Below are 19,527 nucleotides of genomic sequence, written 5' to 3'. Positions count from 1 at the left end.
GTATAAGTTTACATGGATGAGACAAACCACTCAACACAGGCAGGGGTGATTAAAATTTTTTTTTTTTTTTTTTACGCAAAAAACGTTTTTCCCAAAAAGGAAAAGAAAAAAAAAAGGATTTTTTCGTCATACTTACCTGCAAAATCCTTTTCTTTGAGTACATCATGGGACACAGTGTTAGGCTTATTAGCTTATTACCTACTGGGTAATACGCCATCTCTAGGTGAATGGAAACTGGTACTCAAAGTTGTACCCTTCTAGCCGAGGTGATGGCCATCAGGAAGGCTAGCTTGCGTAATAGCAAGACTAAAGCAATTTCCTTGATAGGCTCAAATGGTTGCTTCTGTAACACAGACGGCACCAGATTGAAGTCCCAAGGACACACAGGTGACCTAATTGGGGGGGGTGGGGGGGTAAACTAGTTGCTCCCTGCATAAAAGGTTTGGACCAGAAAATGGCAGGCTAAAGGCCTACGGAAGAAAGCTGACAGGGCTGAAATCTGACCCCTGATTGTACTCGAAGCCAATCTGATTTCCACAGCCGACTGTAGAAAAGAATTCTCCCAATCAAGTATTTCAGAGGATGCCATTTTCTGGCTTCACACCAAGCAATCCAAGTCTTCCAGACCTTATAATAGAACCTTCTTCTGACCGCTTTCCTGGAATTCACTAGGGTAGACACCACCTGTCCCAAGATGCCACAATCCTTCAACACCCTGACTTCAATAGCCATGCCGTCAAATTTCGAGACCGAAAACTGCCTCTTAAAGGGCAATGTACAGGTACGTGATTTTTGCCTGTATGTGCCCGTCTGCCGACGTATACCCTGCCTTCAATAGCCATGCTGTCAAATTTAGAGACTGTAAATTGGGGTGGAATATAGGACCTTGAGACAGTAGATCAGGGCGACGTAGAAGCGTCCATGGCCCGTCTATTGTCAGTCACAATCTCTGGGAACCAGGGCCTTCTGGGCCAGGGTGGTGCCACCAGAATGACTGGAACCCCTTCTTTCCGAATCCTGCGCAACAAATGTGGAAGTAGAGGGATCAGAGGGAAAGCATAAACCAGGGAGTACTGTCTCCATGGAACCATTAGAGCATCTGCTCCGATTGCCAGAGGATCCCTTGTTCGGGACACAAATTGCTGTAGCTTGTTGAACCTGGATGCCAATAGGTCGACCTCTGCCCATCCCCAACCCTGGCAAATTTCCTGGAACACCCTTGGGTGTAGGGACCATTCCCCCAGGCAGATCTGCTGGCGGCTGAGATAATCTGCCTTCCAGTTCTCTACTCCCGAGATATGCACCGCCGATAGAATTGGCACATGTCCCTCTGCCCAGGCTAGTATGTGGTGCACCTTCAGAGCTGAACGACTTCTGGTAACGCCCTGGTGGTTTATATAGGCCCCTGCAGTGGCATTGACGGACTGAACGCTGATAGGGCAGTCCTGAAGCTCCACCTTCCAGGACCATAGGGCCAGACGTACTGCCCGCAACTTCAGGATGTTGATGGGCAGGTTCTGTTCTGTCTTTGACCATCTCCCCTGAGCTGTGAGCCCCTCTACGGTCGCTCCCCAGCCCGAGAGACTGGCATCTGTGGTCAGCACTCACCAAGATACTGGGAGGAAGGATCTTCCCTTTTGCAGGTTCTGATCCTGCAAGCACCAGCTTAGGCTTAAGAGCGCCCGAGGATGTATATAGACATGGGATAATATGCAGGGCTTGCCATCTGTCTTGTTGTATAGGCCTGGAATGGAACTGGGCATAGGGCACTGCCTCTTCCTAGAAGACTCATACAGAGCCAAATGGAGGGTCATTTGGTGCCCCTCACCTGATCATTCAGGGCACAGATCCTTACGGGTGGCAAAAATACCCTCACCTGGACTGTATCTAGGATCAGAACTAAATCTTTCAGACTGAGCTGGTTTCAAGGCTGGTATTTTTGACCCAGCCCAAGCTTTCCAAATACCACACTGTGCAGGCTATGCTCTGTTCTAGAGCCTGTAGTGAGTGGTCTCTGAGCAGGTCGCCCAGATACCCATGCACCAAGATCCCCTGGGCCCTTAAAAGACCCAGTACTGGTGCTAGGACCTTTGTGCACACCCAGGGAGCTATGGCAAGCCCGAAGGGCCTCTACAGCAAATCGCAGGAACCTCTGAGGAGTTTGAAGGATAGGTACATGTAAATACGCGTCCTTGATATCGATGGAGGCTAGAAAATCTCCCATCTAGAGTGAGGCTACTACTGAGCAGACAGACTCCATCCAAAAGGACTAGATTAATAGATACTGGTTCAGGGATCTTGGATCCAAAATGGGCCTTGTGTTCCCGTTCGGTTCACAAGGCACATCGCATAGTAGCCCATTATGTGTCACTTACCTGAAAGCGAAGCCTGTGATGTCTCCGTTGTCCCCACTAGCAGGGAGCGTCCATCTTCGCCCCTCTTCCTTCTGGGGCTGCGAACTCCGGCTAAGTGTCCTTTCTAAAGCGCGCATGCGCTGACATCGGCGCATACGCCGTAATCGGCGCTCGGTTTTTTAGTAAATATCTCCTAAACCATGGAGGTTTAGGAGATATTTCAAGCATCTACAGGTAAGCCTTAATATAGGCTTACCTATAGGTAAAAGTGGTTGTACAGGATGTACAATCACTTTAAGGAAGAGACTGCTGCATCTGCGGCTGGCATGCTCCACTTAAACTTTTCCTCCATGGGATATAAAAGGGAAAACCTCTTAGGAGGACCAAAAATCCTGTCAGGATGTTCTCAATCAGCATACACCACCTGTTCTAACAGTGGGTGCAAAGGGAATGCCTGTGCGGCCTGAGGAGGCCTCAGGGACCCCAAAGAGGACCAGGGGGGCTCAGAAACCTCTGCAGGAGGCAAATTAAAGGCAGAACGAACCATCTCAGTAAGAGTCTGGAACAAAAGCTGCAACTGAGAGGCAGACACCAACTGGACATCTAATGGCTCAGAAGCAGACGCATCTGCCAGGCCCTCCAAATAATTCTTGGCATTTAGCTCTTCCCCATCCTCAACCCATTCCTGCTCCAAAGTAGGAGGCTCAGGGGAAGGGGATCTGTCACACTTCTTGCCACCCTGCGGGATGGAGGCAATCATGACAGCAATCCTGTACTGAGGAGAATTCATCCTTGATAAAGTGGTGATAAAAAGGGTGAAGCAGCAGCGTTGAAACTAGACACAATACCAGACAGGCGCAAGGGCTCAGACTACCCAGAAGCCTCAGGTCTCAGGGGATACACTACTGACAACATAGGTGTGCCTTTCCCTGTAGTATTAACCTGCGCCTCTTTTTTTGAAGACACTGCAAGCAACAAAAAGGGAGTACCTGGATAGTATTTACATACCCCAGAAGGGAGACTCTTTAATAGGGCTCACCCAAGCCCCTATGCAACAATCCTGCTAAGCACCTTATCCTGCCAAGCAACACCTGGTGACCTGGGTAAGGAGAATCGAACCACTGAAAATGACTGGTTCAAAGCCTGCTCTGTGTTCCACAGCTGCCTTCTGGAAGCACCGCATGCTTGGCATACACCACTTAAATAAGCTGTGTGCCAGGACGTTCCATGCATGCGCGCGGTCACGGCAAACGAGCACAGCTGTATTCGCATCTTTGTGCGCCGAGATTAGGCTACGGCACATGTGCGGCTCCAAGAGCGCACAACGCTTGTGGCAAAGCCGTGTGCCCCTTGGCCACCAAACAACCGCAAACTGCTGAGCATTTAGGCGAACCAAGATGCGCAATGGCACGCCCTCGTACGCGGAACATCATTTAAGGTAAAAAACAGCCAAACAAGAAAAAAAAAAAATAAAAAAAAATAAAAAGGTACTCTTTGCAAACACCCACAGCTAGCCCAAAACTCCCCCCTGTGGTCACCGCACACAGGTGTCCAGCCTCTTAGCTAGCTTGACTGATTGTTACAATCACTGGGGCACCACACAAGTAAACAAGAGGGGGTTTCACTTACTTAGAGACTAAGAGCCCAATCTTCACCCATCATGGCGGGTTCCTGTCACTTGAGGACCTTCAAGGACTGGGTACCCTTTTCATGTTTTAGGGTCCACTCCTTTGGACCTGTACAGCACCCTGCAGGAATGCCTTAGCTCTTTTGTGTCCAGGATTCTACTATGCAGGGTCCAGTGCCCGGAGGTCACATTACAGGCAAAAACTTGCAGAATCCTTGTCTTCTTTGCGAGGCTTGGGTACCATTTATCTAAGCAAACAAGTCTGTGTCAAATGGACCTGATCTGTCAATCCCTTGATTCATTTAAGAACGGTTTGTGTGACTAAAGACCTGGAGCTCAGAGAGCTCAAATAAAAAAAAAAAGTGCCCATCCACCTTGCAGACATGGGTAAAAAACTGAAGTGCTTCCTGTATGGTAGGGGTCACTTCCTGTCTAAGACTTTGTCTACCAGTGTCCATTCACCTAGAGATGGCGAAAACCCAGTAGGTAATGAATATTAGCCCAAGTCTGTCCCGTGATGTATGATAAAAAAAACTGTTTACTGTAACTGGTTATGAAAGCGTGAGCTAAAGTTTGGCTTCAAATTGTTGGTGGTTCTAAATCTGCTAATATTTTTAGCAATAATACCCTCCCCCACAGACCAACAATGCTGCTATCTGCTGTGCCTATGTTCTTTTCTCCAGAGTTCTGTCTAATACTGGAGGTGTTTTACAGGCCAGACCACCAGGTAAAACAAGGGGGGGGGGGGGACTGATGCAGATATCACATCTAATGATTGGTGAGCTTCAATATAAATACATTTTTGGTTTGTGGGTTCTATACCCCTTTAAATTGATTGAGATCTCAGAAAAAGATTGTCAGCTGGCACTGGTCTACGGATTTATTGAAAAGGAAGGATTTAGAACCAAAATGATAATTAAGGACTGGTATATATTGGTACACACTGTGTTTAGAAAGAATTTTCTAACGTCCTCAAGTCAACCCCTAACATTATAGCAAGAGACCAAGGGTGCAGTCACACTGGGCAGGGTTAAACTAACCCAGCCTGAGTTCACCATTTCCCCCCACCACTTGGTCGGAACTCATACTGGGCTATTAGCAAGTATTCAGGGACACACTTGCATCACTACCTCTGCCAAACTACAATGATCCTTACTTCTGTGCTCAGTCGTCTATGGAGAGTTCTATACTCAGGCATGGACTGTACGCGCAATGAAGCAAACCAGGCCACAAGTAAACTGTACAACCAGGACCACCTCTTCCATGTGGGTCTGGAGCATGGTACACTTAAGTCCCCTTTCACACTGGGGCGGTGCGGGCATTAACGGTAAAGTGGCGCTAGTTTTAGCAGTGCTTTTCAGCCACTAGTGGAGCGCTTTGACCCCCGCTAGTGGCCTAATAAAGGGTTAATAGCGCCCGTGTTGTGGCTTTGTAGGTGCTTCGGCAGCTCTGCCCATTCTTTTCAATAGGCAGGGGCAATGGAGGAGTCGTGTATACAACGCTCCCCCACCGCCCCAAAGATGCTGCTTTCAGGACTTTTTTCCCATCCTTCAAGCGCTCCGCCAAGGTGTGAAAGCACTCAGGCTTTCAAACTGGGGTGGCTTAAGAGGCGCTTCACAGGCGCGATTTTTAGTTGTGTGTGTGTGTGTGTATGTATATATGTATGTATATCTCATACGTGCAATTTCTCCAAAACAAAGCTAAAGCTAGATAAAAGCCTTTCAAAAGCTGCAGGTGCTTAAAGCGAGCTTTGTCCTACTTCTTTGGAGGCTTTAAAGATACTTTGAAGCACCACGACATGGGGTATAATTTTTGAAGCGAAGCAAACACATGTGAACAGGAATGTAAGCTTACCATTTAGTGACAGGAGCTGACTGGCTTTCAGAGTGCTTTAAAAATAGCATGACCAATGCCATGTTTTGAAGCAAGTGTAAAACGAGCCCTAAGGGTCTACAGACAAACATTTCCCTATCTGATAATACATACTGTAGTGGTCTTGTGAAAAGGCCCTATTTTCACTGCAGGTCCCCTTAAAAACTGCAAGCTAATCTGTCAGATGGTCTGCTGCTAAAATAAAAGCTGGGGGACTGGTTGCACAGTTGGGAAAAAAAAATATATAAAATTGCATGGGTCTTTGTCGACAGAATAAGGGATTGTATCAATATGTGTGAGTCACTTCCCAAGATCATTCAGACATTCAATTCACCTGCAGTTGACCTTCTGACACTTTAAGTGGGTTTTGCATTTCTGTTAACTTGTATGGGGAGGCAAAATCAGTGCGACAGTAACAAAAGCCAAATTGACAGGCCAAAACAATAGATAATTTTACTTAAAGCGGGGATCCACCTAAACCGCCAAAAAAAAAAAAAAAAAAAATATTAAAAGCCAGCAGCTACAAATACTGCAGCTGCTGACTTTTAATACATGGCCACTTACCTGTCCCAGGGTCCAGCGATGTCGGCAGGCAACGCCGAGAACCGCTCGGTTCTCGGCAGCTGCCGCCGCCATCCTAAGTGAGGGAATCCGGAAGTGAAGCGTTGCGGCTTCACTTCCCGGGTTCCCTACTGCGCATGCGCGAGTCGCGCTGCGCATCGTAACTGGTCCCCGCTATCTCCTAGGGGATGCTGTGTGTTTCCCAGGAGACAGTGCTGACTGACAGGAAGAGGCATAGACTCCCATGGGAGTCTATGCCGGAAGTGGGTGCAAATACCTGTCTTAGACAGGTATCTGCACCCCCCTCCCCCCTGAAAGGTGCCAAATGTGACACCGGAGGGGGGGAGGGTTCCGAAAAGCGGAAGTTCCATTTTTGTGTGGAACTCCGCTTTAAAAATAGCCCCTTTTGTACAGCATTTGGGTTTCCAAATACAAAAGTAATGAATGATATATAAATTTTAAATACACTTGGGATCTCTGAAATAAAGCCATTACTACTACTACTCTTACTATTGTAAGAGCGGCAAGGATGTGGAATTTCCTTCCACAGGCGGTTGTCTCAGCGGGGAGCATCGATAGTTTCAAAAAACTATTAGACAAGCACCTGAACGACCACAACATACAGAGATATACAATGTAATACTGACATAATTCCACACATATGTTGGACTTGATGGACTTGTCTTTTTTTCAACCTCACCTACTATGTAACTACTTGTTTAAAGTGTTTAAGGCATTATTCTAAGTCTGCCAGCCCCTCTATTAGAGGCTGGCATAGCACACTGTGTAGTAAGTTGTATGTAAAAATGAGCAGTGTAAATACTGAATATCAGCTGTCTTCAGGCAGGTCTCATCACTCGCAGCTGCTTACCAGCTCTGATAGATGTCTTCTGTGGGAGGGGCCGTGATCTCCCTCTGACGTCAGAGGGAGATCACGGCCCCTCTCACAGAAGACGTCTATCAGAGCTGGTAAGCAGCTGCGAGTGATGAGACCAGTCTAAAGACAGTTGATAGTATTTACACTGCTCGTTTTTAACTACAACATACAGTATGCTATGCCAGCCTCTAATAAAGGGGCTGGCAGTGACAAATGTTATATTTCAATATTAAAATAATAGTGCAGGAGGGCGGGGCCAGAGAGGGCGCTGAACGTGAGGAAGGAGGGGGGAGAGAGGAGAGCAGAGTGCAGGCAGCCTAACACAGAGGGAGGCACTTTGATCACAGTGATCAGGGCAGAGCTGCTCTGGTTATCGTGGTCTGTTTAGAGAGGGCATACAGGAAGTGGTAGGTTTAGGGGTTTTCTCTTCACAGTTTAGAGGGGGGCAGATTACATAGCACAAGCGCTATAATCTGTGCTTTGTAATCTGCTTTAAGGGACCAGAATCTACTTTTTTTTTTTTGGGGTGGGGGGGGTTAAACACTTTAAGCATTGTTAATAGGCTGGTAGTTAGGGAACAAAAAGGTAACCTTAGTGAAAGCCATAATTGTAATATGATTTGAGCCAAGTAATTAGTCTCTGCACCTCGCTATATTTTCTATTTGCATGCAAAAAACTACTGACACATATGGAGGGATGTATTTTGTATTATGGGAACAGAAGCCATCATATTCTTCAGTCTTTGGGTATTAAAAGGGGAGATTAGGTAAAACAGGCCTTTTCATCCAATGATTTGTATCACACTGCTCATGCAATACAGATATTTGCATGCAAAGAATGAACTACTGTTACATTGATTGGCATGGAAAAAATGCTGGAAATTGTAATATATACATATAAATATATATATTTCACAAAAGTGAGTACACCCCTACATTTTTGTAAATATTTTTATATCTTTTCATGCAACAACACTGAAGAAATAACACTTTGCTACAATGAAAAGTAGTGCTGTCCCCTCAAAATAACTCAACACACAACCATTAACGTCTAAACCACTGGCAACAAAAGTGAGTAGACCCCTGAGTTATTTTGAGGGGACAGCAAATTTACACCGTTATGCCCCGTACACACGGTCAGATTTTCCAATGGGAAATGTTCGATGGAAGCTTGCTGTCGTAAATTCCAACCATGTGTAGGCTCCATCGGACATTTTCCATCGGAATTTCCGTCACACAAAATTTGAGATCTGGATCTCAAATTTTCCGATAACAAAATCAGTTGTCGTAAATTCCAATCGTGTGTACACAATTCCGACGCACAAAGTTCCACGCATGCTCGGAATCAAGCAGAAGAGCCGCACTGGCTATTGAACTTCATTCTTCTCGGCTCGTCGTACGTCACCGCGTTCTTGACATTCGGAATTTCCGACAAGATGTGTGACCGTGTGCATGCAGGACAAGTTCGAGCCAACATTCGTCTTAAAAAAAATCCATGGATTTTGATGTCGGAATGTCCGATCGTGTGTACAGGGCATTATACAAGCTGTACACTCCCTGCTCCAAAACACCAGAGCCTCCATCGAAACAACCGTAGACCGAAGGTTACAGGACACGGAAGCCGCCACACTGTCAGCTTGCATGCCAGCTTCTAACTAGCACACCATCCCAGGTGTCCTAAAACCCTCCAGCCCTTGCCGTTTTGCCTCCAACACGCTCCATTACTTGCCGCCAGCCAGGATGTCACAGATACTCCCCAAAATGGACACGCGCTACAGCCATCTCCATTGAGAGTGTGCATTTTCTCTTTTTTCCATTCCTCTTCATCCTAAAGGACATTTGCTTGATTAATTGACCTCAGATGGAGGCACCCCCTTTGTATATTCTCTTATCTGTATTAGGTACTCAGGGCCTTTATAAGAGTAGCTGCAATCACCTGTACTTTCATTTTACCAGACCTTACATGTCACATTGTGTTTTGTGTGCGATAAAATTATCATTTTTTCCCTCCATTTAGCGGTATAACAGTAGCACTGTAGTTTATTCTCTCTACATCTTTATAGATTTTGCAGGTCTCTTCATACCCAAAGGGGCATGGTGAGACAAAATATACAATGCCAAGGCTTTTGAACACAGCAGCAGTGAGCTTTTCAACATTAGCAAGCATGGTGCGGGAAGCTCCCCACATCAGCAAAAGAATGTGGGGGAGAAAGATATTAGGCAGCATCTTCTAACAGCTTCTGTATCCTCCTCATTTTCTTCTGCGCTTGCCTTGTCTAGGGTAAGCATGTTAGGATCTGACTAAGGTAGAGACAGAGGAGCTGGAGAAGGGGCTTTTGTAGCCCTGAACAAAGGCTGTATTCAAACAAGTAGTTGTCCAAGGAATTTTTAGATGCAGAAAATTCTCCTTTTGTTATGGAGACCACTTGTTGCATGCCTGTGGTAAAGTTACAATTGGATGCAGAAACTGGTGTTAAAATTGGTTCCTGCTACTGTGCATGGGAAGCATAGTCACATTGAGGTTGTGTATCGTGCTAGCCTTTGGCAAAGCAAAGGTTCCCCTGAGGTTAAGCCGTGACTCCCTCTTGACTGGTTTTCAATATAGCTACGTATGAGGGTATTCTCCTGTGGGGTACTCACAGAGTAGGGTGCAGAATACAAGGTAAGTGGGTCCAGGAGGAGTACATAGCAACCTGAATGTAAAGCATCCCTGTGGTAAAAGGGCACAAGGAAGCACCAGAATACCCTGTAAGGGCTCTAGGCAGAAGTATCGGTAAAGTGTGCAACTGTGAACACACTTGGCCATCCACCTGAGACTAAGCTCTAAGTGGTTGAATTTTAGCATCAAGTTTGAAAAGTTGACACTAAAGTGAACTTCCCAAACATAGCCCTGGTTTTTCAGTAGCGGTCAGAGATACAGGGTGACCCAGTCTTAAGCTATCCAAAATGTCATAGGCAAACCTGAACAGTTCGAATTAAAGACCAAAAAGCCTGATTACGATAGGGTCGCTTTAAAAATGAAAGTAATGCGTTCTGCTTGGCTGGAATACTGCTGTGTATCAATATTGTAAAAGAGGAGTACAGCCCAAACTGAGGTATTAAAGAAAATGGTTAGGGATACAGCATTCTTTATATGTATAAATAAATCTGAGCACATTTGTGGATAACAAAATCAGACTTGTTTAAAGAAATAGGCTCCATGCACACTGGAGCTCATAAACGGCCATTCTGAACGTCGGATTGCTGGCAGGAAAACGCCATTTTAAAAACGCGATTTTATCAGCGTTTTGCATTGCCATCAATGCACGTTTAGCGGCGCTAGCTTTTAACCGCGTTTCTCTGCCTCTATTCAAAATCAATGGTTCCCTATGGGAGCCTATTGATTTGAATAGAAGTCGCACTGCAAGTCGGATCATCATGATGCGACTTGTGCGCTGAGGATGAAGGGGAACCCTCACCAAAATGAAAAAAAATTGGCGTGGGTTTCCCCCCTCAGACAATACCAGGCCCTTCAGTCTGGTATGGATTTTAGGGGGAACCCCCGTCGCCAAAAAAACGGCGTGGGGGCCCCCCAAAATCCATACCAAACCCTTATCCGAGCACGCAGCCAGGCCGGTCAGGAAAGGGGAACCATTGAATTTGAATAGAGGCAGAGAACAAGGCTTAACGCTCTTTACAGCGTTAACCCTCGTTTAACACCTTTTACCGGTGTCTGGCATTTCCAGCACTGCTCTTGAACGCGAATTTCTGGCATTCAGAAAAAAGCCCATAAACTCCACTGCTCATTAAAGCTAAAAAACGTCCACGTGTGCATGGACACATAGGCTAACAGAGCGGAGTTTATGGGCTTAAAAAAAAAAAAAAATACCCAAACTCCAATAAACTGCAGTTCATCAGCTCCAGTGTGTATGGAGCCATAGGAGAAAAAAAAAAAAAACAACCCACAGAAAGAAAGTTTGAAAAGAGACATCTGTTCTCAGAATTAAAGGTGTTGTAAAAGCAGGTTTTTTATCTTAAGGCATTCTATGATTAAAAAAAAAAAAAAAAACACGCCTGTGTGCAGCAGCCCCCCTAATACTTACCTGAGCCCCATCTCTATCCAGTGACACCCACGAGTCCCTTGGTTGTCTAGGACGCTCCATCCTGATTGGCTGAGGCAGCAGTGGCACCTTTAGCTCCCGCTGTTGTCAAAGTCAGTTAGCCAAACAGGAGAGAGGGAGCGGGGCCGAACCACAGCTCCGTGTCTGAAAGGACACATGGAGCTGTGACTCAGGTTGGGTGCCCCCTATAGCAATCTGCTTGCTGTGGGAGCACTCGATAGGAGGAGCGAAGAGTGACCCCAGAAGGAGGATTTGGGCTGCTCTGTGCAAATCCACTGTACAGGGCAGGTAAGTATACATTTTTTTTTTTTTTTTTTAAAGTAACACACAAGACTTTACAATCACTAAGTCTTTTGGTGCAGTATATTTGAGGAAACATTAACTTGCAACAAAAGGCCACTTGTCGTTCCTAGCAGGCATGCATGTTAACGTTGCAAAATTTTGTTTCCCAAACAGATATACATTTGTAAAGGTGATCAGTGTCTGCTCAACCATTGGCTACTACAGCACATCACGTCCAAATACCTTCCACGTCAGGTTGGGTGGGAGTTGTACGCGTCCAAAAGGCAGCAGGATTAGATTTAAAAAGACTAAAATCAAAACCTACAAAACAGAAATATTAAAATGCACAGCTGCAATGTGTCCGGGATAGAGATAAAAGAAAAAACTGAAGAGGAAATTTACAAAGTGTACAGTTAGAGTGTATGGGTTTTATATTAAATAAAATATATCTGATAAAAAAACAGATATGAAACCATTCTCACCACTCCTAGAAAAAGAATGCGGAGTGCCACAAAACTGATCCGCTCTTATAATACTAGCTCTAATTGTGGCATTACACCTGTGTGCCTGTATAGGCATGTACGTTTTGAAATTTCTTTACATGAAAATATGCAGTATAGAGGATATACCAACGATATTAAAGTGTTACTAAACCCAGGACTCTGCATTCACTATATCTGGTCTCCCACATAGAAAGCTGCATACTGCACTGAGCTGTGCTATCAGGATCCAGGACCCCTGACCCGCTGCCTGGACAGTGCCTAACTGTCCCTGTATTGATCACATGCACTCTTCCACAAAAAATAAATCTCTAGCAATACAAACTGAGCATGTGCAGCCTGACTCCAAAGGCTCTGTGTTATCTGGACATGTTCTTGAGTCAGTGGAAGAGGAGGATCTGTGCATACAGGATCAAACAGCCTTTTTACACAATGCAAAGGATTAACCCCTTAGGTTCCACAGTGAGTATAACAAGCATGCTTTACTGCATATACACACTGATTTTAAGTTGGTAAAGCTTGTAGGAGGGGTTTTCATTTTGCTCTGACAGTCCTATGAGGCTCCATGACCCCTGACTTTGTCTGGACAATGCCGATTGGCTGTGCTGAAAACGAACCACCCCCCCTTCTCCCCCCCAAAAACACCTTTCTAGCAATACACACCAAACTGAGCATGTGCAGAGTGCCCCCAAGGCTCTGTTCTATGAGCAGATGAAATGGGGACAGTAAAAGGGAAGGATCAGAGGAGACAGGATCTAATAGCCTTTTAACACAATGCACAGGATTAACCCCTTAGGTTCCACAGTAAATATATGCTTTACTGCATAGACAGACTGATTTTACTGTTGTGGGTTTAGGAACACTTTAAGGAAATATGTGAAAAGGATCCATGATATTGACATACTGCCATTGACATGTGCTTTTTATTTAACCAATGACTAATCTGTACCTCATGGATGTCATTTGCAGTGTCCAATATTATAGGCATTTATTTTAACCTGCTGTAATTGGCTTGATGGAAGGCAGAGGGTTGGCTGAATCCAGATATGAAAATGGACAAGATGAGTGCTAGGTCAGCCCCCTCTATTCACACGTCTTGATTCATCCATAGTAAACATAAAATCAGTGCCAATTAAAAGTCCTCAATAACCAAATAAATGTCTTTTCAAAAGTTCACAAATCTTTTCAAGTCTTATGTAGACCTAAAACTTCAACACCAACCTCTCTGGATATGAATACCTTGCAGTGCTTCGCTCAAGGTGGTGAATCTCAGAAAAAAAAAAAATACCAGAGATAGTGTAGTATGTCTTATCCAATTGATGTATTTATCAATGCATGTGTGTATGTATATATATGTGTGTGTGTGTATATATATATATATATATATATATATATATATCTCTCTCTCTCTCTCTCTCTCTCTCTCTCTCTCTCTCACACACACACATATATATTACACATACATATATAACAGAGTATCTCACAAGAGTACACCCCTCACATTTTTGTAAATATTTTATTATATCTTTTCATGTGACAACACTGAAGAAACGACATTTGCTACAATGTAAAGTAGTGAGTGTACAGCTTCTATAACAGTGTAAATTTGCTGTCCCCTCAAAATAACTCAACACACAGCCATTAACGTCTAAACTGCTGGCAACAAAAGTGAGTACACCCCTAAGTGAAAATGTCCAAATTATGCCCAATTAGCCATTTTCCCTCCCCGATGTCATGTGACTTGTTAGCATTACAAGGTCTCCGGTGTGAATGAGGAGCAGGCGTGTTAAAATTTGGGGTCATTACTCTTACTCTCTCATACTGGTAACTGGAAGTTCAACATAGCACCTCATGGCAAAGAACTCTCTGAGGATCTGAAAAAAAAAGAATTGTTACTCTACATAAAGATGGCCTATGCTATAAGGATTGCCAAGACCCTGAAACTGAGCTGCAGCACGGTGGCCAAGACCATACAGCGGTTTAATAGGACAGGTTCCACTCAGAACAGGCCTCGCCATGGTCGACCAAAGAAGTTGGGTGCACATGCTCAGGGTCAAATGCAGAGGTTGTCTTTAGGAAATAGACGTACGAGTGCTGCCAGTATTGCTGAAGAGGTTGAAGGGGTGGGAGGTCAGCCTGTCAGTGCTCAGACCATATGCCACACACTGCATCTAATTGGTCTGCATGGCTGTCATCCCAGAAGGAAGCCTCTTCTAAAAGGTGGTGCACAAGAAAGCCCACAGTTTGCTGAAGACAAGCAGACTAAGGACATAGATTACTGGAACCATGATCTGTGGTCTGATGAGACCAAGATAAAAGTATTTGGTTAACCTCCCTGGCAGTATGATTATTTCGGATTTTAGGTGCTGAAAGCGGTACAATTATTTTGCATGAAAATTTGGGGTTTTATATTGTAGGTCTGTAATGCTTAACAAAAACACACTTATATCTGTCCACCAAGAGTCTAGTAGATATTCTGGATATGATGATGAAGTTTGAAACACAAAAACAAATTATAATATAATAAATAATTTTAAAAAATAATAAAATAAATTTCCCCACGATTCATTATCGCTCAATTCTGCAAGTGTTCTAATTTACTATCGCTGTTTTCTAGCTGGTCTAAAGCCACTTTTGACGTAAAGGGACACTTTTTGGTTGCTATGGACAATCTCCAGTTTCCAGGCAGAAAGAATATATTTATATATAAATATTAATATAATATATATAATTATATAATATATATAATATAAAACTGCATGCAGGGCATTGGACAAAGCACTGGGGACAAAATGGATGTGAAATAGTTTCATGCAGTACTGTGTTATGATTTTTACTTTTTTTGAATTTGCCGCCAGGCTCCGCCCCCATGCGTCGCGACGCTCGCAGGGAATGGAACCTGGCACAGAGAAGCTTCGGAGGAGACAGAGCCCGCAGACACAGCGGGGGGGACATCGCAGGATCCTGGGGACAATGTAAGTACAGCGCACCAGGATCCTGCAATGCAATCCTGAGTGTGGCTCGGGGTTACCGCTAATGGTGCAGAAATTTAACCCCGAGCCGCACTTGGGAAAACCGTCAGGGAGGTTAAGATTGTGTCAAGCGTATGTGTGGGCAACCAAGTGAGGAGTACAAACACAAGCGTGTCTTGTCTACAGTCAAGCATGGTCTGAGGCTGCATGAGTGCTGCCAGCACTGGAGATAAAGTTCAATGAGGGAACCATGAATGCCAACATGTGCTGTGACATACTGAAGCAGGGCATGATCCCCTGCCTTCAGGGACTGGGCCGCAGGGCAGTATTCCAAATATGATAACCCCAAACACACCTCCAAGACTATCACTACCTTGCTAAAGAAGCTGAGGGTAAAGGTGATGGACTGTCCAAGCATGTCTCCAGACCTAAACCCTATTGAGCATCTGTGGGGCATCCTCAAAACAGAAGGTGGAGGAGTGCAAGGTCTCCAACATCCACTAGCTCCATGATGTCGTCAAGAAGTAGAAGAGGGCTCCAGTGGCAACCTGTGAAACTCTGGTGAACTCCATGCCCAAGAGGGTTAGTTAAGGCAGTGCTGGAAAATAATGGTGGCCACACAAAATATTGACATTCACTTAGGGGTGTACTCACTTTTGTGTGCGTTGTTATTTTGAGGGGACAGTAAATATACACTTATACAAGCTGTACACTCACTACTTTACATTGTAGCAAAGTGTAATTTCTTCAGTGTTGTGACATGAAAAGGTAGGGGGAAAAAAAAAAAAAATGTACAAAAATGTGAGGGGTGTACTCACTTATGTGAGATACTGTGTGTATAAACAGTCATGGCCAAAATTGTTGGTACCCTGGAAATTTTTCTAGAAAATCAAGTATTTCTCACAGAAAAGTATTGGAGTAACACATGTTTTGCTATACACATGTTTATTCCCTTTGTGTGTATTGGAACAAAACAAAAAAAGGGAGGAAAAACAAATTGGACATAATGTCACACAAAACTCCAAAAATGGGCTGGTCAAAAGTCTTGGCACCCTTAACTTAATATTTGGTTGCACACCCTTTGGGAAAAAAATAACTGATATAAGTTGCTTCCTATAACCATCAATAAGCTTCTTACACCTCTCACCCGGAATTTTGGACCACTCTTCCTTTGCAAACTGCTCCACGTCTCTCTTATTGGAAGGGCGCCTTTTACCAACAGCAATTTTAAGATCTCTCCACAGGTGTTCAATGGGATTTAGATCTGGACTCATTGCTGGCCACTTTAGAACTCTCCAGCGAACTGTATTCTTGCTTTTTTATGTCTGTGTCAGCAGTGGGGTCCTCCTGGGTCTCCTGCCATAGCGCTTCATTTAAATGTCGACGGATAGTTCGCGCTGACACTGATGTTCCCTGAGCCTGCAGGACATCTTGAATTTCTTTGGAACTTGTTTGGGGCTGCTTATCCACCATCCGGACAATCCTGCGTTGCAACCTTTCATCAATTTTTCTCTTGTGATGTGATGCTCCTTTAAAAACTCACCTGGGGCAAGTAACACCTGTTACTTGCCCCAGGTGAGTTTAAAGGAGCATCACATGCTTGAAAATCTTATTTATCCACAATTTTGTAGGGATGCCAAGAATTTTGACCAGCCCATTTTTGGAATTTTGAGTAACATTATGTCCAATTTGCTTTTTTCCTCCCTTTTTTTGTTTTGTTCCAATACACACAAAGGGAATAAACGTGTATAGCAAAACATGTGTTACAGCAATATTTTTCTGTGAGAAATACTTGATTTTCTGGAAAAATTTCTGGGGTGCCAACAATTTCGGCCATGACTATATATATATATATATATATATATATATATATATATATATATATATACACATACACACACACACAAACACACACACATACAGTGGGGACGGAAAGTATTCAGACTCCCTTACATTTTTCACTTTGTTATATTGCAGCCATTTGCTAAAATCATTTAAGTTCATTTTTTTTCCTCATTAATGTACACACCGCAACCCATATTTCTTCTACCAATCTACACCTTATGGGCTCTGGTCTATAAAATCCCACCAAAAATGGCCACTGTGCTACTTTTGCGCAAGCGCCGTAGGGACACTACACCCTATATCAAGCGGGAAGTGTAGCAATATGAACGCTCCAGATGACGTCTTGGATGACGAAACGCGTAAAGCACCATTGCGTCACTTCCGGTTTGAGCGGCGATTGTTATACAGCGTCGGCTCTTTTTTTACCTTCCTGCATGCAAATTACGTTGTAAATGTGAGTATATCTCCAAACTTTTCCACAAATAAAGTCTTTTCCAAACAATATTATACTTCGGGCATTACTCTTTCCCTTATGTGACATCTCGGTGGGAAAGTCAGGATAATGGTTCTTAGATTGCCCAGCAGAACTCCAGAGAGCTGCACAGTGGCTCACACTGTGAAGGCATAATACCCCTGGGGGGTAATGTCATCTAGTGAGCGCAATCACACTATCAACACGGATATCACCTGGCACCACTGTCACTTTGACAGGATAATCAGCACCTGTTTTCTGAGCACACGTCACTTTATGCGCTGTATGGACTAATTTTTTAATGATTTAGTGTTCGAAATAATCTTATTCACTGTATGAATTCATTTATTAATGATCTAGTGCTTGCAACTTACTTATTCACTGTACGAAATAATTTATAAGTGATCTAGGGTTTGCAACAATCTCAATAATTGTTTTTTGTATTGTGGTAATACACAGACATATACCACATTGTGCATCCATTCCTATGATTTTTTTCACCACATCCACCATTATTACGATTTGGTTTTTGTTTATTAATGGCACATTGGATTTTCTATACACTGGATTTCTGATATAGCAGACATCCATATTTATTATTTTGGTGTTTGGATTGGCGAACTTCAGTGGGTGTAGTTCAGCAACTTTCATCACATACATTTTTTTTCACTCACCAACAGAGGGTGTAACACCATTGTGCATATAAGCTATATTTGATTTTGCCCTTAGGGGGTTTAACACCTAACAGTCTTTTTCCATTTTATTTTATTTGCTTAGTGGTCTGGCATTCATATACCTTTTTGCATTTATTTTCAACACACCCAGAGAATATCAGACACAGGGTGTAACACAGGTTTATTCAGCACATTAGGGGCAATTTATTTATATGGGGATTTCATAGCATAACTTCACCTTGTAATTTTTTTCCTCCCTCTTTTTGTCTCTTAATTGGGAGAGACAGAGGGTATAGCACACCCACCCCCTTTTTTCTTGTCTTGATTTACCATTTATGGGAGAGTCTTCCCATCAGGACCCAATCAACTATCTCTAATTTTTCTATATTGAGTTTACATATATTTCAAGAGAAACAGGGCCACGTCTACACTCTTAATTAAGCACCCCATATTGACAGAAAAACACAGAATTGTTGACATTTTTGCAGATTTATTAAAAAAGAAAAACTGAAATATCACATGGTCCTAAATATTCAGCCCCTTTGCTCAGTATTTAGTAGAAGTACCCCTTTTGATCTAATACAGCCATGAGTCTTTTTTGGGAAAGATGCAACAAGTTTTTCACACCTGGATTTGGGGATCCTCTGCCACTCCTCCTTGCAGATCCTCTCCAGTTCGGTCAGGTTAATTGGTAAACGTTGGTGGACAGCCATTTTTTGGTCTCTCCAGAGATGCTCAATAGGGTTTAAGTCAGGGCTCCGGCTGGGCCATTCAAGAACAGTCACAGAGTTATTGTGAAACCACTTCATTATTTTAGCTGTCTGTTATTTAGCTTGTCTTGTTGGAAGGTAAACCTTCGGCCCAGTCTGAGGTCCTGAGCACTCTGGAGAAGGTTTTCGTCCAGGATATCCCTTTACTTGGCCACATTCATCTTTCCCTCGATTGCAACCAGTCGTCCTGTCCCTGCAGCTGAAAAACCCCCCCACAGCATGATGCTGCCACCACCATGCTTCACTCTTGGGACTGTATTGGACAGGTGATAAGCAGTGCCTGGTTTTCTCCACACATTGCTTAGAATTAAGGCCAAAAAGTTCTATCTTGGTCTCATTAGATCAAATAATCTTATTTCTCACTATCTTGGAGTCCTTCGGGTGTTTTTTTAGCAAACTCCATGCGGGCTTTCATGTGTCTTGCACTGAGGAGAGGCTTCTGTTGGGCCACTCTGCCATGAAGCCCCGACTGGTGGAGGGCTGCAGTGATGGTTGACTTTGTACAACTTTCTCCCATCTCTCGACTGCATCTCTGGAGCTCAGCCACAGTGATCTTTGGGTTCTTCTTCACCTCTCTCACTAAGGCTCTTCTCCCCCAATAGCTCAGTTTGGCCAGACGGAC

General features: G+C 44.0%; 1 protein-coding gene across 1 annotated transcript in view; it reads right to left on the bottom strand.

The window, feature by feature from the left end:
- Window positions 1-19,527, bottom strand: part of LOC141127921 (E3 SUMO-protein ligase RanBP2-like) — a 157,501-nt gene that overhangs the window by 46,537 nt on the left and 91,437 nt on the right. The gene's annotated exons all lie outside the window — the stretch shown is intronic.

The sequence above is a fragment of the Aquarana catesbeiana genome, linkage group LG02 (assembly GCF_042186555.1).
Source record: "Aquarana catesbeiana isolate 2022-GZ linkage group LG02, ASM4218655v1, whole genome shotgun sequence".
Taxonomy (NCBI): domain Eukaryota; kingdom Metazoa; phylum Chordata; class Amphibia; order Anura; family Ranidae; genus Aquarana; species Aquarana catesbeiana.
The sequence above is the reverse complement of the archived record's forward strand: the minus strand, read 5'-3'. Positions and strand labels throughout refer to the sequence as shown.